The sequence below is a fragment of the Notothenia rossii genome (assembly GCF_949606895.1).
Source record: "Notothenia rossii genome assembly, chromosome: 8".
In the NCBI taxonomy this organism is placed as follows: domain Eukaryota; kingdom Metazoa; phylum Chordata; class Actinopteri; order Perciformes; family Nototheniidae; genus Notothenia; species Notothenia rossii.
The window spans coordinates 53,082,579-53,099,991 of record NC_136906.1 but is presented as its reverse complement, the minus strand read 5'-3'; the positions used below and the strand labels follow the sequence as shown (position 1 = coordinate 53,099,991).

The window sequence follows — 17,413 nt, the reverse complement described above, 5'->3', positions numbered from 1 at the left end:
ACAGACCGCAGTGCCAACTGCAATCTCCGGATTGTAATCACTTTGTTGCCACTACTTAGAGGTACTTTTGAACACAAAAATGTACGGGCTCAATGAATTTAGCAATGATACAATCGAAGTTGTCCGGTTCAATTTAATTGAGGGGGAGTACGATCCTGAATTGGACAAGGAGTATCTTGTCTGGTGGCCCCAAAATGGGAAAAAGATGGCTTGGACTGCGAAAGTGTTATCAACTACCGCGGTGAATTTAGTTTTAGGTTGGATATTCGACGGACATTCGCGGACCCGCCAGCAGCGTCAGTTTCCCGGACCCGCCGGCAGCGTCAGTTTAACGGGGAGATCTTCTCCGCGAAACGAGGCTTTCACTTAGGGACCATCAACAAATGACATTTACAATTACACAAGAAAAATGTTCTTTTTAATAAATCGAGAGCTTCTCGATCGTGTGAATGTGAAGCAAATTCACCCTAGTGCATACATTTATTGAACAAACCTCTTTTTATTGCATTTTAATACTTTAAATAGGTTTTATTAATATTTTTGATGGAAACATTTGCTTATTTCTTCAATAACTTCCAGGTCATGTGACCGATTCACTCAAAATCAGTGCTGGGTCAAAGAACTACACTGGCTGCATAGGACACACCTCTTTTTATTGCATTTTAACACTCTAAATATTTTTATATTAATATTTTAATGGAAAAATTAGCTTATTTCTTCAATACCTTCCATGTCATGTGAACTAATCACTCGAAATCAATGCTGGGTCAAAGAACTACACTGGCCGCATAGGACACACCTCTTTTTATTGCATTTTAACACTCTGAATATTTTTTATTAATATTTTTGATGGAAAAATGTGCTTATTTCTTCAATACCTTCCAGTTCATGTGACCGATTCACTCAAAATCAGTGCTGGGTCAAAGAACTACACTGTCTGCATAGGACACACCTCTTTTTATTGCATTTTAATAGTCTAAATATTTTTATATTAGTATTTTGATGGAAAGATTAGCTTATTTCTTCAATACCTTCCAGTTCATGTGACCGATTCACTCAAAATCAGTGCTGGGTCAAAGAACTACACTGGCTGAATAGGAAACACCTCTTTTTATTGCATTTTAACACTCTAAATATTTTTTATTAATATTTTGATGGAAAAATGAGCTTATTTCTTCAATACCTTCCTGGTCATGTGACCGATTCACTCAAAATCAGTGCTGGGTCAAAGAACTACAGTGGCTGCATAGGACACACCTCTTTTTATTGCATTTTAATAGTCTAAATATTTTTTATTAATATTTTGATGGGAAAATTAGATTATTTCTTCAATACCTTCCAGGTCATGTGACCGATTCACTCAAAATCAGTGCTGGGTCAAAGAACTACACTGGCTGCATAGGACACACCTCTTTTTATTGCATTTTAACCCTCTAAATATTTTATATTAATATTTTAATGGAAAAATTACCTTATTTCTTCAATACCTTCCAGGTCATGTGACCTAATCACTCAAAAGCAATGTTGGGTCAAATAACTACACTGGCTGCATAGGACGCACCTCTTTTTATTGCATTTTAACACTAAATATTTTTATATACATTTTTTGATGGAAAATTAGCTTATTTCTTCAATACCTTCCAGGTCATGTGACCTAATCACTCAAAATCAATGTTGGGTCAAAGAACTACACTGGCTGCATGGGACACACCTCTTTTTATTGCATTTTAACACTCTAAATATTTTTATTTTAATATTTTAATGGAAAAATTACCTTATTTCTTCAATACCTTCCAGGTCATGTGACCTAATCACTCAAAATCAATGGTGGGTCAAAGAACTACACTGGCCGCATAGGACACACCTCTTTTTATTGCATTTTAACACTCTAAATATTTTATATTAATATTTTAATGGTAAAATTACCTTATTTCTTCAATACCTTCCAGGTCATGTGACATAATCACTCAAAATCAATGTTGGGTCAAACAACTACACTTTCTGCATAGGACACACCTCTTTTTATTGCATTTTAATAGTCTAAATATTTTTATATTAGTATTTTGATGGAAAAATTAGCTTATTTCTTCAATACCTTCCAGGTCATGTGACATAATCACTCAAAATCAATGTTGGGTCAAAGAACTACACTGGCTGCATCGGGCACACCTCTTTTTATTGCATTTTAATACTTTAAATATTTTTTTATTAATCATTTGATGGAAAAACTAGCTTATTGCTTCAATGGAGGATCCTGTGACCTAAGATGTTCATCGTCATAACCACACTGTAGCTATGTTCGTATGACAAATAAAAACCTTGAACCTTGATTCATGAATTAAAGTGCTACTTGTTGTTTTGCCCGCTGACCGGCTGGTCCTGTTGCTCTTCTTTTTTTTGTAACTAGCTGATGCTCAATCTAATCGTGTTCTTCAAAGTCACTGTCGGACTCAGAATTCTCAGAAATGTGACCCACACATTCTGATACACCTTCCTCTTCCTCTACATCATCGTCAAATGGTTCTCTCTCTTCCGAAATCATTTGCAAGGCCCTCTGAGCAGAGCATAATTTGGCCATCTTGATCAGTTGTGATAAGACACACACACACACACACACACACACACACACACAATTTCCACATTCGTGTTAGCCCCGAACCTCCTGTTTGTAATATAAATGTGTAGTACAGTGGGTGGTCATTTTAAATGTGTTCTGATATAAGTTCTTCACAGAAAATTAGCCAACGCCATTAAGTGTGAGGTTGAACAAATAATGTATCATATCATTTTTGTTGATTTATTTATATAGATTTTTTGATTAGATCATAGACACATCCATGAGTTAAGACCATGGTTAAGACATGATATGATGATTCACACTCATGTACAGGTGGCGGTATGCACCTTTAAAGTTGTTTGCAATACGCCAAACATCGAGAGAAGAAGAAGAAGAAGAAGAACACGAAGAAGACATTTTAGAAACCAGATCACATTGTTTGATCTAAAAATGGTGCGCTTCAAAAAAGGCAAGACAAAGAAAGCTTTAGACCTGTGGCAACAAGCAGGAGGTAGAGATTTCATCACCAGGTCTTTAATTTCTCATGGTTTTAGTGAAGTTAATGTTACAACTGAGCAGTGGTCCTCAGTTACACTTAGGCTACAGTGTTTAAAGGTAATAAGAAAGAGCATCTTAAGTGGTTGAGGGTCATCTGGGGTGAAGACCGACGTGGAGTCCGGACGGAGGTGCTTCAAGCAGGTACTGTTAAAAAATAATTTTGATGAGCCCCAGAGCAGAGTCCCGCCTCGGATACCCGGCGGATAACCCGCAAAATAGTTGTGTAACGGGCAGACCCGGCGGCAGACATACGTCTCTGGGCGGGCATTTGATTTGCCAGGGCGGGCCCACCCCGAAACTTACATTTCCCGGGAAATCTGAATTGTCAACGGGGGTGGGGACTTGGGCAAGCACGCAGGCAAACTTGAGGAGCGTACACAGGGTGGAGTGAGGTTGAGCGATAAAGAGAAAGGGAGAGAGAGAGAGAGAGATTGAGCGAGGGGCAGATAGCGTGTGCAGCGGTCTGTTTGCGCACAGAACCGGAGTTTGTGAGAGAGCCGGCTTGAGAGTCAATTTCTCTGAGTTGCCATATTCCTTTCATGAACCACTTCCTGATATCCATTGTTGCAGATAAATATAAATGATAATAGACAAACTAACCTAGCAAGAGTATACTGACAGGCTGCTGTGCCGCATCTCACTCAAACACCCACATGACTCAACCCAGCGAAAAACCAGTCTCGCGCGCAGCCTTTCATTCAGAATTTCATTCAGAATTTCATAGCAAAATAAAAAAATGATATTAAACTAATCTTTCAACATAGTTTAAAACAAAAATAAATATTAGGACAGAGCCCTACAAATAACAACCATAAACATAATAATAAAACAATTACAATGTTTTATTCAGCCCTGATTAAAACTGCGGGCCCAAATCCTGGATGGGCGGGCCCAAATCCTGGATGGGCGGGCCCGGCCCCATGGGGCTCGCCCATGAAGCCAGGTCTGGTAACGGGCAAAACATACACGTAGGCCCATATCCAGGGGTGCACATAACTGGTACGCAGGTACGCATGCGCGGAAACAGAGGTACTTGTGAAGCTTTTCCAGAAGGCGGTTCGATCACCGGACGACAGAGTCGGTCTCCGTGTGCACAGACGGGGCTGCTGTTAACGTCGGTCTGTACAACGGAATTGTGCCAAAAACTACGCCAACCGGCTGCGGAGGGAGACTCACTGGAGAACTGCGCTAAAACAGCTGATCACAGCGTTCACGCTCTGTGGTCACGAAGTACTCCACTAGCCCCCCCAAAAATTCACAACGGGTCGGGTCGTGGGTCTTATATCAACAGGTCGGGTCCAGATTTGACTTGAAGATAATTGCGTGTAACGGGTCGGTTCGCAGTTGCTACTGAGCTGCGAGGGTTCGGGTGGTTGCAGATTTGCAAAACTGGACCCATGCAGGACTCTGCCCCAGAGGCTTTTAAGTTGAAGCTTAACCCTTGTGAATCCCTTTTTAAAAACATAACTCTGAAAACACTAACGACAAAAATGTCTGCATCTAAAAATACTGTAATAAAGATATTATAGGCTATGTTAATAATGTTGTTCCATTTTCAATTACTTACATTTTTTAACCCAATTCAGTGCTGATCATAATTATCAAATGTTCATTCACTTTTATTTTTTTCGCTAGGGATTTGAAAGTCAATATTTTGATTACACATTATTAAGAACATGTTTCCAAAACACTAACATCTTTACCAAATGCCGTGTCATATTCTTAACACAATCAGAATGCTCGCAAAATTAAACAGTAGCCTGGATAATACATTTCATTAGGGAGGCATAAGGGTTAATGTTCTTATTTAATTAAATACTACAGCCATCACAGTAGCATGTTAACATCATTTACTAGGGATGCACCGAATATTCGGCCGCCGAAAATTATCGGCCGAAAATGGTTAAAAAGGCTCTTTCGGCTTTCGGCCGAAAGGGTTTTAGCACCGAAAAAATATCACCGAATGTCAGAGAACAGGGTTACGTTGGTAAGCTAACGTGTTGTTGTGATGACGTAATCAAAACGCGGCGACAAGCACGGCGCGCGACCATGCTCGCGGCTGTCTCACAGCCAACATGTCTGCCGCTTGGAGATATTTAAAAATATCAGAGAAAGAGGCGCGGATTGCGATTTGTAAAACGTGTTCAGCTGACATTTCTCGAGGGGGTGTAACTGCAAAGACTTTCACCACTTCGGGATTACTCCACCACTTGAAATCAAAACACCCGGACAAATATGCGGAGTAAGATCAAATCACAAGCACTGACAGCGAGAGACTGTTCAGCGCTGCCTCTCATGTGCTTGATGAGAAGAGGAACAGACTTATGGCTGATAAAGCAGAGAAGCTACTGTTCATTAAAAAGAACCTCCCACTTTTCCTTAATAAGTAGACAAGGCTGGCTTATCATAAGCTTATCTAGTTCTACATGTCTACTCTATACCCACTTTCCTGAACAATTTTCATTGTGAGTTATAATTCACCATCTCAGGTTATCATTAGGGGGAAATGACAGCAGCAGTGTTCAATATATTGTACTTTCGGTATCTAAATGATACAATGTTGTTTACATTGCTCATGAGGACAGACCACCTTATTTGCAGATTCTTGAAATTGTAATTTAATTTGTAATTGATTGTGGATTTTGTATCCAGTTTTCACTTTATGTATCTTTATACAATGTTTACTACTTTGCTTATGAGGACAGACAGCCTTATTTACAGATTCTTGAAATTGAATTGTAATTTCATTTGTAAATAGTTACATTCATGTGGATTTATCCAGTTTGCACATTTGTATGCATGCACTTATAGGTGCATTTGTTGTTGTTGAAGGCCTGGCTGTTACAGTCTTTATTTACACTATTTTGTTGTAGGCCTACTGGCCTAGATGTTTATGCAGTTTTAAAGCACCTTGGCTTTGTTCTGAATGCACTTTGTTGTAGTTATCCTACAGAGAAAATAAAATGCACTTGACTTGGAATTAATGTACTGTATGCATTCAAAAGTGCTGAATAAATGTTTTATGGACCCATACTAGTGATTATTATTTAAGTTAAGTTTTGCCATAATCATGTCTTTTTCCATAATCAGGCAGCTGAACAACATTGGTAAAAAATGTATACATTATATATATTTCTATTAATCATTTTCGGCCTTTCGGCATTCGGTTTTCGGCCAACTGTTTCCTATTTTCGGTATCGGTTTCGGCCAAGAATTTCCCATTCGGTGCACCCCTATAATTTACTGTAATTGACCCAAGGATGGCAGATTGCTTAAAGTTGCATTGTAGTCTTGCAATAAGAGATACAGTAGTTAAATGAGATTTTTTGCTTTTGTAATGTTTGTATTTAGGAAAATATGTCAGTGAAAGAGGGAGAGATGGACAGCACAGTATCAAGAAACAGTCTTACAGCGCACCTACGGGTGAGGAAGACGAGGACACAAGTCAGGATGACAGGGAAATAAGTAACGCACAGCCACAGTCTGAGATAGACACAGAAGAGTCAGATCAACAAAGTACAGAGACAGCCACCAAAATGACAACAACAATGAACAGAAAGGGACAAACAGGCAAGGACAAGAAAGGGCCAGAAAAGGATAAAAAAAGAAAAAGAAACAAACGAAAAACAGGGACAGAGCCTGTGGGGAAAGATGAAGATAAGAACGATGAAGAAAAACAGTCTTACAGCGCACCTACAGGTGAGAAAGACAAGGACACAAGTCAGGATGACAGGGAAATAAGTAACGCACAGCCACAGTCTGAGATAGACACACAAGAGTCACAAGAGTCAGACCAACAAAGTACAGAGACAGCCGCCAAAATGACATCAAAAATGAACAGAAAGTGCAAAGCAGGGCCAAAAAAGTTCAAAATTGCCATGACAAGAAAACAATGGAACAAAATTAAACCTAAACATTGCAAAAAAAAACTCCGTCCCCCCTGGACTGATACATTTTATCAGGAATTTTTGAAAAATAATCCATGCTGCACACTTGCTTTCAAATACCAGCATGTTAAGACAAATGATAGCCGTAAAAAGAATTCGCCATTTTTCTGTGCCTCTGCAAAATGCACATTTAATGGATGCAACGCTGTCTACAGTTTCTGAAAAAAGAACAGGCCAAAATCAACGGATACATTTTTTTTTTTTAAAGTCATGCGCATTGGTGGAGTTATACACCATAAAAATCAAAGGCGATTTAGACCAGCAAAATACACGAGAAGAGGAACAATTTCCAAAGCCTTAACCAGTGGTGTCAGCAATTATTATTACACTATGTTGAGACGGACACCAGTAGAGGAAATAATGGCTGGTAACATAAGCAGAAGCCTCACAAAAGACGTATTAAAGAAAATATCCTCTGAAGTGAAGAAAAGTGCAAGGCTCCACAATGACATGATGCTTGAACTCATGTTGACTCAAAAAATAATCAAAGAGAGCAGCAGTCATGCATCATCAAAAGGCTATCTTCAGCACCTACAAATTGATCCGTTTGCTGTGCATTTATACACAGATGCTGGAATAAAGATATTGACTGAGCACTTGAAAAAGCCAACACCTACGGCCCTCTACCTTGATGCCACAGGCAGCGTGATACAGAACATTCCTGATCAAAATAAGCGGGTCTTATATTATGCTTTGGTTTTGCCCGGAATGGGTAAGGATAAGCCTCCCTTGCCTGTCACAGAACTGATCACCAATAGCCATTCCATTCCATCTATTTCCCATTGGCTCATGGAATTTAAGAGAAAGTTGTCTTACACAACAAAAAGAAAGATAGCACAGGTTGAGACAGATTATAGTTGGGCTCTGATAAACAGTGTGCTTCTGTCTTTTAACAGGGAAAATATGTCAGTGTACCTTGACAGAGCATTTGAGATAGTGTCTGGACAAACTGAACTGATTCCTAACTTCACTGTGCTGCATCTGTGCTCTGCTCATATCATGAAGGCTGTGTCACAAGCATTTGGAAAAAAAACTGTAGACAGAGGCACACAGGAATATGCAACATTCTGTTTCGCGTACATCCTGAACTGCACAAGTATGCAGGAAGCCCTTGATGTTTTTTATCATATGTGTGTGCTTTTTGATGCAGTGGAGTACACTAATTTGGTGAAACAGAGCAAAATGTACCTCGACAAGTGCATTTTGCAAACTCGGGACGTGAAACTGGAGGAAAGTGGACATGTAACGGGAGAGGAGGAAAGCAAAATGGAAAAAAATGCTCATAACATTATTGGAAAGTCCCCTTTTACACAAGCTTTTCAAGTCAGACGGGACCAAGCAGAGTGTGACATTCTCTCTGACGATGCTGTTCATGTAAAAAACCACTACCTCTGTCCTGGTGCCATTGATGCACTGTTAAAAAACTACATGGGGATCTTCCCTTTGTGGAGTGGTTTGTTGCTTGGGGATCTGTCGCGACATAGAAAAGGTACCTCTAAAAAAGATGGAAGTCATAAAACCAGGGATACCAACTGCCATGTTGAGCTCTGGTTTGGGTTGGTCAAACACTCCATCCTTTTAAAAAAAAAGTACCTGAGACCAGCTGAGTTTGTCTCCAAAATGTATGCCTCAATACAAGGAAGATATATAGAGCACATTGAGCAACACAATCTGCCAATGCATATTCTGGACAAAAACTTTGGACATCCTAGCAGGCCAGATGATGACCACGAGGAACAGTGGAACAAGCGGGAAAGTTCTGCTGGTCACACCAAGCCCAAGTCCAAGTACTTCAATCCACCAAAAACACTACCCAACCCCAAGAGCCCACCTGCCACAAAGGTGAAGAAAAGAAAAGTGGACCAACAGGAAAAATATGCACAGGGAAATGTGAGTTTCTCTAAGACTTACTATGTTCAGAGTGAGTAAATTGTTCTCCAGCATTTTAATTGAAACAATGGAATAAGTAAATATTGTCAGAAAGTAAAGCATGGACTAAATTGGTGAGTGAGGTGAAGGACAAAGGACATGAAGTATTATAACCCAATATGATTAGGTGCATGTTGTAGGGGGAGAATATGAAGATGAAAAATGTAAATACAGCATACAAACTTATAACAGAAACTAGATTTCTAAATCAGACTTTAAACTGCAATTACAGTTTCTGTTCCTGAGCAGCCTGTTTAATGTTATTTAGTGAAAACTCTAAAAGGGACTGAGGTTAAATGCATACACATGGACAGTTTAATTATATTTTGTGTATGTAGCTTTGATGGTGCATATACAAAAACAAGGCCTCCACCCAAACATTCAAGATTGTTAACCCTCTGGTGACATTCAAATGCACTACCCTAATTAGTCATTCGGGACAAAAATGTCCAGAGTGATACCGGAGGGTTAAAAGATTCTTCAAGTGTCCATATTAAACAGACTGCATCTATTTCCCCTCAATCTTGACTTAGTTGACCTGGCTGTGGAAAAAAAAGGACACCGAGGTGGTCGTGGCAGTGCTCCCCTCACAGATGAAAGGACGCATCTTACTTATCCGCCACTGTGAGCTATGCTCACTTCGACCCCACCAGTGGTTGACAGGGGAGGTACGTTACTACATGTTTCAAGTGTCTGAAGTTTCACTCTACACTGTGTCATTTTCTTTATCTAGCATTTAACGATTTCTGCCCAAAAAGTATCTGAAAAAATGTCTAGATACTTTTGTCAGTCACAAGATTCTCAAAGTTGCAGGGAATGAAAGTTCAGTATAACTGGGAATATGCATTAATTGGCAAATTGTTATGATTTTTTTGGCCGGGTAATTGAAGGCGTGTTTCATGTTGCTGCCGACAAATTCGGCGTTGTGAACAAAATGTAATTGCTAAATCACTACACAGCAGGTGTCATTTTGTTCGGGGACAGAACTCAGCTAACATCTCACAGTTTACCAAAGGTAATGTGTGTGGTCTGTGTATGTTTATGTGTGGGGTGTGTTGTGTTTGTGCATGGTGATACTTTAGGGGGAAGTAGGTGTGGATTTGATATGTGGGCTCACACTCACCCATTAGGTACATGGAGTGAAGCATTGGCTGAGATCTTAAATAGGAAATTAACTGAGATTATTTTACTGTATCCTCTCTGAAACTATAGTCATTAGTTAAATCACCTGATAAATCTACTTAGTATTGAATTTCCATACCAACACTTGTTTTAAGCACGACAAATGAATGGCACAAGAACATAATTGTCAGACTAATGTTGTTGTTATTTTTACCTTAGTTTGTTTTAATCCTTTATTTGATGGCATTATAGGTAAAATTTCACAACTATGAAGCTGTCCTGTCCTTTGTACTTGTCAACAACAACCACTGGAAGTTGCTGGTTTGTAATTATTTTTGTTATTGTATTATTTCTGTTAAAGCACAAGACTTACATGGTGAAACCAAAAATCTTTTTTGATGAAAAGTGCTTTTACTTTTTCACAGTACATTCATGCCAAAACCAGCACCGTATTCCTGGTGGTCATATGGTGAATACAAACAATATGAATTTCTGTTACATTATCTTTAGGAGCCACATAATTAGAAATGTAAAGTGTGTTGACATTATCCTTTCTCAGGGAGTACTTCAGGATGAGGAGGACACGCCACAGCATAACAGACTGGGTGGATGTTAAGTGGAAGGGAGGCGTTATGGGTCACCCACTTCAAAAGGATGGATGTAGCTGTGGTGTCGTTGTCGTGAAGGTGAGCTGAAGAGATTCTGTTTTCATCCAGTTAACAAGCAGAGTTTTTAATGTGAAAGACGGTTTAATGCAAGGACGGATTTAAAAAAGCTGTCAAAAGTAGTGGTTGACCGTCCGATAAAGGTTTTTTAAAGGCCGATGCTGATCCCCATAATATTTAGCAGGCAGGTTGGCCAATGGACAATATATAGTATAATGCCGATATCATGTTGTTGTTTATTGTATTTTTCACAACTGACAACAATTGGATTATGACACAACATTGTTGAACTTAAATTAGTATTCACTTGAACACAGAAAGTTTAATTGACAAAACTTTGCTTCTGAATATCTCAAAATTCCAATAATAGGACCGGTCTATATCAATAATCAAAGGTTTTGGGAGGCATTCTAGTCAAGGGTGGATGTTTTCTATAATGTGTCTCATGTTTTTGTCTGTATCTGTATTACTATACAATAAAGAAGAAAAACCCTCCATAACATAAGTGTTGTTTGTTTAGATGGCAAAGGCAGTCATGGAATCCTTCCCTCTGATCCCGAATGTGAATTTCGAGTGTTCAAAGAAATACATGACACAGGAGAGGAGAGAACTGGCTCTCGAAATCCTTGAGGCATCAGGTAAATAAATATGAATATATTTATATGTATATATGGGTGTCTGTATGTATATATATATATATATATGTATTTATATAGAAGCTGACATACATGTATTGTTATCTTGTTTCAGTCTTTGATGAGCACACTTATTGTGCTATGTGTGCTGCCTTAAGGCCTCCAGGATCTGGATCTCCCATCACAGACTGGGTGAGCTGTTGTGAAGAAAATGTGTAATTGTGATGTCTACATTTATTTATTTATTTAACAGGGACAGTGCACATTAATGAACATTTCTGTAAATATGCCAGAGTTAGCCAAGAGGCTATTTTTCATCTGTAGTCCCTGGACAGATTTTAAAAGTCAACCTAAAACACATTTAATTTTAAACAACTAAATACAATACATTTAAAAAATGCAACACTCACTACTGGAATACTTAAATCAAAAAATGTAAAAGACAGAACAATAAAACAAAAAAAATTAAACAAAACAATAGAGCATGTTAAAACACAGGGAGTGGGTTTTAAGGAGTAGATGATTGTGTCAGCTGATTCCTCACTAACACTTGAGTATTAAGACAACTGAATGGTAATCTAAGGTACAAATATATTATAAATACATTATTTCTTTCACTTCAACAGGTTCAGTGTGATGACTGCGAACGATGGTACCATGCCCAGTGTCTGGCAATGGACAGCAGAGACCTTAAAAAGGCAGAGACAGGATATTGGAAATGTCCTTTGTGCAAGTAATACTTGAAATGTGCTCAATGATGACGATTAGTAAAACATGTGTCCTGTGTAGCCTTGTTTGTATTACTTTCTGATCATTAATCACTGGGTCACATGACAGGGAAGCTATAGAAAAAACCCTGAATTTGTAATAGAAATATTAATATTAAATAGAGGATGTAATATTATCCGATATAAAGAGCTGTTTCTATTGTGTACAGACTAGTATTCAATTAATAAAGTGATTTTGAGTCATTAGTTATTGAAGAAATAAGCTAATTTTCACATAAAATAAGTATTAAAATGCAATAAAAAGAGGTGTGTCCTATTTAGGCAGTGTAGTTCTTTGACACAACATTGATTTTGAGTGGATCGGTCACATGACCATGAAGGTATTGAAGAAATAAGCTCATTTTTCCATCAAAATATTAATATAAAATATTTAGAGGGTTAAAATGGAATAAAAAGAGGTGTGTCCTATTCAGCCGGTGTAGTTCTTTGACCCAACATTGATTTTGAGTGAATCTGTCACATGACCTGGAAGGTATTGAAGAAATAAGCTAATTTTTGCATCAAAATATGAATATACAAATTATTTAAGTATTAAAATGCAATAAAAAGAGGTGTGTCCTATTCAGCCAGTGTAGTTCTTTGACCCAACATTGATTTTGAGTGAATCGGTCACATGACCTGGAAGGTATTGCAGAAATAAGCTCATTTTCCATCAAAATATTAATATAAAATATTTGCAGGGTTAAAATGCAATAAAAAGAGGTGTGTCCTATTTAGCCAGTGTAGTTCTTTGACACAACATTGATTTTGAGTGAATCGGTCCCATGACCAGGAAGGTATTGAAGGAATAAGCTAATTTTTGCATCAAAATATTAATATACAAATTATTTAAGTATTCAAATGCAATAAAAAGAGGTGTGTCCTATTCAGCCAGTGTAGTTCTTTGGCCCAGCATTGATTTTGAGTGTTTAGGTCACATGACCTGGAAGGTATTGAAGAAATAAGCTCAATTTCGCATTAAAATATTAATATAAAAATATTTTAAGTATTAAAATGCAATAAAAAGAGGTGTGTCCTATTTAGGCAGTGTAGTTCTTTGACACAACATTGATTTTGAGTGGATCGGTCACATGACCAGGAAGGTATTGAAGAAATAAGCTCATTTTTCCATCAAAATATTAATATAAAATATTTAGAGGGTTAAAATGGAATAAAAAGAGGTGTGTCCTATTCAGCCGGTGTAGTTCTTTGACCCAACATTGATTTTGAGTGGATCGGTCACATGACCAGGAAGGTATTGAAGAAATAAGCTCATTTTTCCATCAAAATATTAATATAAAATATTTAGAGGGTTAAAATTGAATAAAAAGAGGTGTGTCCTATTCAGCCGGTGTAGTTCTTTGACCCAACATTGATTTTGAGTGAATCGGTCACATGACCTGAAAGGTATTGAAGAAATAAGCTCATTTTCGCATTAAAATATTAATATAAAAATATTTTAAGTATTAAAATGCAATAAAAAGAGGTAATAATAATAATAATAATACATGGGACTTTTATAGCGCTTTTCATGAAACTCAAAGACGCTTTCACAGAGAATTTAAGAAAACACAACAAAAAAAGACAAAGAAATACAAAAAGAGATAAACAAAACAGAAAAAATACGGGGGGAGTGGGGTGGTCAGTGGTTGAATGCAGTGTTGAACAGGTGGGTTTTGAGTGATGTTTTGAATGCTGTGAGGGAGGAAGAATCTCTGATGGATTGGGGTAGTGAGTTCCAGAGGGTGGGTGTAGCAACGGAGAAGGCTCTGTCGCCCCAAGACTTGAGGTTGGTCCGGGTGGGGAGGGACAGGAGGTTGGCAGTGGCAGAGCGGAGGGAGCGAGTGGGAGTGTGTCTGTGGAGGAGGTCAGTCAGGTAGGATGGGGCCAGGTTATGGAGGGCTTTGTACGTCATCAGGAGGATCTTGTACTGAATTCTCTGGGGGATGGGGAGCCAGTGGAGCTTGATGAGGGCGGGTGTAATGTGTTCACGGATTCGGGTGTGGGTGAGTAGACGGGCGGCGGAGTTCTGGATATATTGAAGTTTGTTGAGGATTTTTGCAGGTGAACCATAGAGGAGGCTATTGCAATAGTCCAGACGGGAGGTGATGAAGGCGTGGATGAGGGTTTCGGCAGCAGTGGGAGAGAGGGATGGACGTAGACGGGCGATGTTTTTGAGGTGGAAGAAGGCTGTCTTTGTGATCTGTTTGATGTATCGGTTGAAGGAGAGGGTTTGGTCAAATATGATGCCTAGGTTCCGGATGTGAGGGGAGGTTTGAACTGGGAAGCCGTCTATGTTGAGGGTGAAGTTATGGATAGGTGTGGTGAGCTTCTTTTGTCCAATGATTATTATTTCAGATTTATCGCAGTTGAGTTTCAGGAAGTTAAGTTGGAGCCAGGATTTGATTTCAGTGATGCAGTTTGTCAGGATGGAGTGGGTAGCAGTGGAGATGGACTTGGTGGAGATGAGAAGCTGGATGTTGTCGGCAAAGCAGTGGAATTGAAGTCCATGACGGCGGATTATGTGACCAAGGGGAAGCAGGTAGAGAATGAAGAGGAGGGGGACGAGAACTGAGCCTTGAGGGACACCTTGGGGGAGAGGAGCGGTGGGGGATTTGCAGTTATTGATGTAGATGAACTGGTTTCTGTCAGAGAGGTATGAAGTGAACCAAGAGAGGGCAGTGCCGGTGATGTTGAAGGTGGTTTCAAGACGGGTGAGGAGGATGGAGTGATGGATGGTGTCGAAGGCAGCGCTGAGGTCAAGGAGGATGAGGAGGTTGAGGTTACCAGCATCGGAGGAGAGGAGAAGGTCATTTGTAATTTTGAGGAGTGCGGTTTCGGTACTGTGGTTTGAGCGGAATCCGGAATGAAAAGTTTCATAGAGGTTATTAGCAGAGAGATGATGCTTGAGTTGTGACGCTACAGCGCGTTCCAGAACTTTTGACAGAAAGGGTAGGTTCGAGATTGGTCTGAAGTTATTAGGGTTGTCAGGGTTTAGTCCGGGTTTTTTCAGAATAGGGGTGATAGCAGCTATTTTGAGGGACGGTGGGACGGTGCCAGAAGACAGGGAGGAGTTGATTGCTGTAGTGATGAGTGAAGAGAGAGTAGGAAGGCAGGCCTTAACAAAGCTGGAGGGGATGGGGTCCAGGGTGCAGGTGGCAGTTTTCATTCCTGTGAGGAGATCAGAGAGGTCAATAGGGGAGACAGGGGAGAACTGGGACAGGGGTTGGCAGGATAAGGGGGGGCAGGTGGCTTGAGGGAGAGCTGGTGTGGTAGTGGTTAAGCTGCTGTAAATGTTGTCTATTTTGCTTTGAAAATTTTTGAGAAAAGAGCTGCATTTGTCTACTGTGAATGACTGAGTGGTGGTTTCCAGGGGGCTGAGGAGTTTTTTTATTGTGGAGAAGAGTGTTTTGGGGTTTCCGGAGCCAGAGTGGATTAACTGAGAGTAGTAGGTGGTGCGGGCATGGGAGAGGGCATCTTTATATTGCTGTAGGTGGTCTTTGTAGGTTTGAGAATGAATTGTGAGACCTGTTTTATTGCGGAGTCTTTCAAGTTGCCGGGCACAGGTTTTCATCAGACGGAGTTCAGGGGTGAACCAGGGAGCAGAGTGGGTGAAGGAAACTGTTTTGGTTTTTATGGGTGCAAGTTGGCCAAGGCAGGAGGACAGAATGTTGTTGTAGTAGTCAGTGAGATCAGAGGGGCTATGGAGGTCCACAAAGGGAGTGGTGGATATTTTTTCAGAGAGGGAGGATGAGAGCAAGGTAGCTGAGACAGAGCTTAATTTACGGAAGTTGATTTTGCGTTTTTGCTTTGGTGGTGGGGTGGGAATGTTGATGGTCATGGTGATGGCTAAGTGGTCGGAGAGGAAGAGGTCTGAGCAAGACAGATGGTGAAGGTTTAGTCCAGTCGAGCAAACAAGGTCCAGATTGTGGCCACGGTTATGGGTGGGAAAGTTGACATGTTGAATGAGGTTGAAGCAGTTAAGCATGTCCGTGAAGTCTGTAGTTATTGTAGAGTCAGTGGAGTCCATGTGGATGTTGAAATCACCAAGTAGGAGGACTGAGGTGGAGAGAGAACAGAGCTGGGTCAGAAATTCAGAGAAATCAGAGAGGAATGATGGGTTTGGTTTGGGAGGGCGGTAGACAACTGCCAGGACTGACTGTGTGTGACCAGAGAGTTTAAAAGCCAGGTGTTCAAATGAAGGAGCAGATGAGATGGGGATGAGGCTGGTTTTAATGTCCTGTCGGTGTATTACGGCAATTCCACCACCTCGGCCCTCCGAGCGTGGCTTATTTATGTATGAGTATCCATTGGGTGTAGTGAGGTTGAGTGAGAGATAATCCAGAGGTTGTTGCCAGGTTTCTGTCAGACAGAGAAAGTCCAGTTTATTGTCCAGAATGAATTCGTTGAGAATGTGACTTTTATTGTTGAGGGACCGGGTATTAAACAGAGTGAGCTTCATATTGCTTTGTGTGGTGAGGATTGACTCAGGTGTCATTGCCAGGGCTTGCAGACAGGGGGCGCGCTCGTCTGTATTGTTGTGATGACGTAGTCGAAAGGTGGGTGTGCGCTCAGCTGACCAGAATACAGGGATGGAGTGACCTGTGTGAAAGTAAACAAACTTGCGACCGGAGCCTCTATGGATGTATCTGGTTCGTTTTAGAAGTTTGTGGTTTTTGATGACAGAGATGCATAACGGTGTGGAATGGTTGTTGAGTTGTAGAAGTCTCGCAGCGGAGTACCTCAATGCCATGCCAGGCAGGAGAGACGGAGCGTTGAGTGGACAGGTGAGCCGAGCAGCCGCTAGCATTAGCAGCTAGCGGGTATCCTGCAGCTTGATGACTGCAGAGGTGCAGGCAGCTAACTCCAAGTAGTCCACGGAAGAGGGGTCCAGGCCAGCCAAAGGCAGGACACGTTTTGAGAAGTCCGGGAATGGGGTGGAGGCAGCGTTGGAGGAGCTAGGCAGGTGAAGCCGGGAGGATCAGAAGGAGAGCAGGTGGAGCGGCGAAACGGAGCCGGTGTTTTCAGGTAGGAAAACACGGACACATCTCATTGATTCAGGCAGTGTAAGATTGACATAGATCTTAACTGGACTGGTCGGCTAAAAAGCTGCTAAGAAATGTTGAGGAAAGAGTAGAAAAGAGTAAAAAAAAAATCCAGACAGAGAAGCGGCGAGCAAACGACGCCAGCGTCCTCTCACATCCGGTAAAAGTATGAGGTGTGTCTTATTTAG

At 40.4% G+C, this 17,413-nt stretch overlaps 1 long non-coding RNA gene across 1 annotated transcript; it reads left to right on the top strand.

Annotated features, from left to right (window-relative positions):
• Positions 1-2,108: 2,108 nt before the first annotated feature.
• Positions 2,109-12,387, top strand: LOC307017407. The gene is made up of 4 exons (XR_013802177.1): positions 2,109-8,952; positions 9,525-11,416; positions 11,529-11,605; positions 12,040-12,387. It is a non-coding gene; the product is annotated as an uncharacterized lncRNA (long non-coding RNA).
• The last annotated feature ends 5,026 nt before the right edge of the window (positions 12,388-17,413 follow it).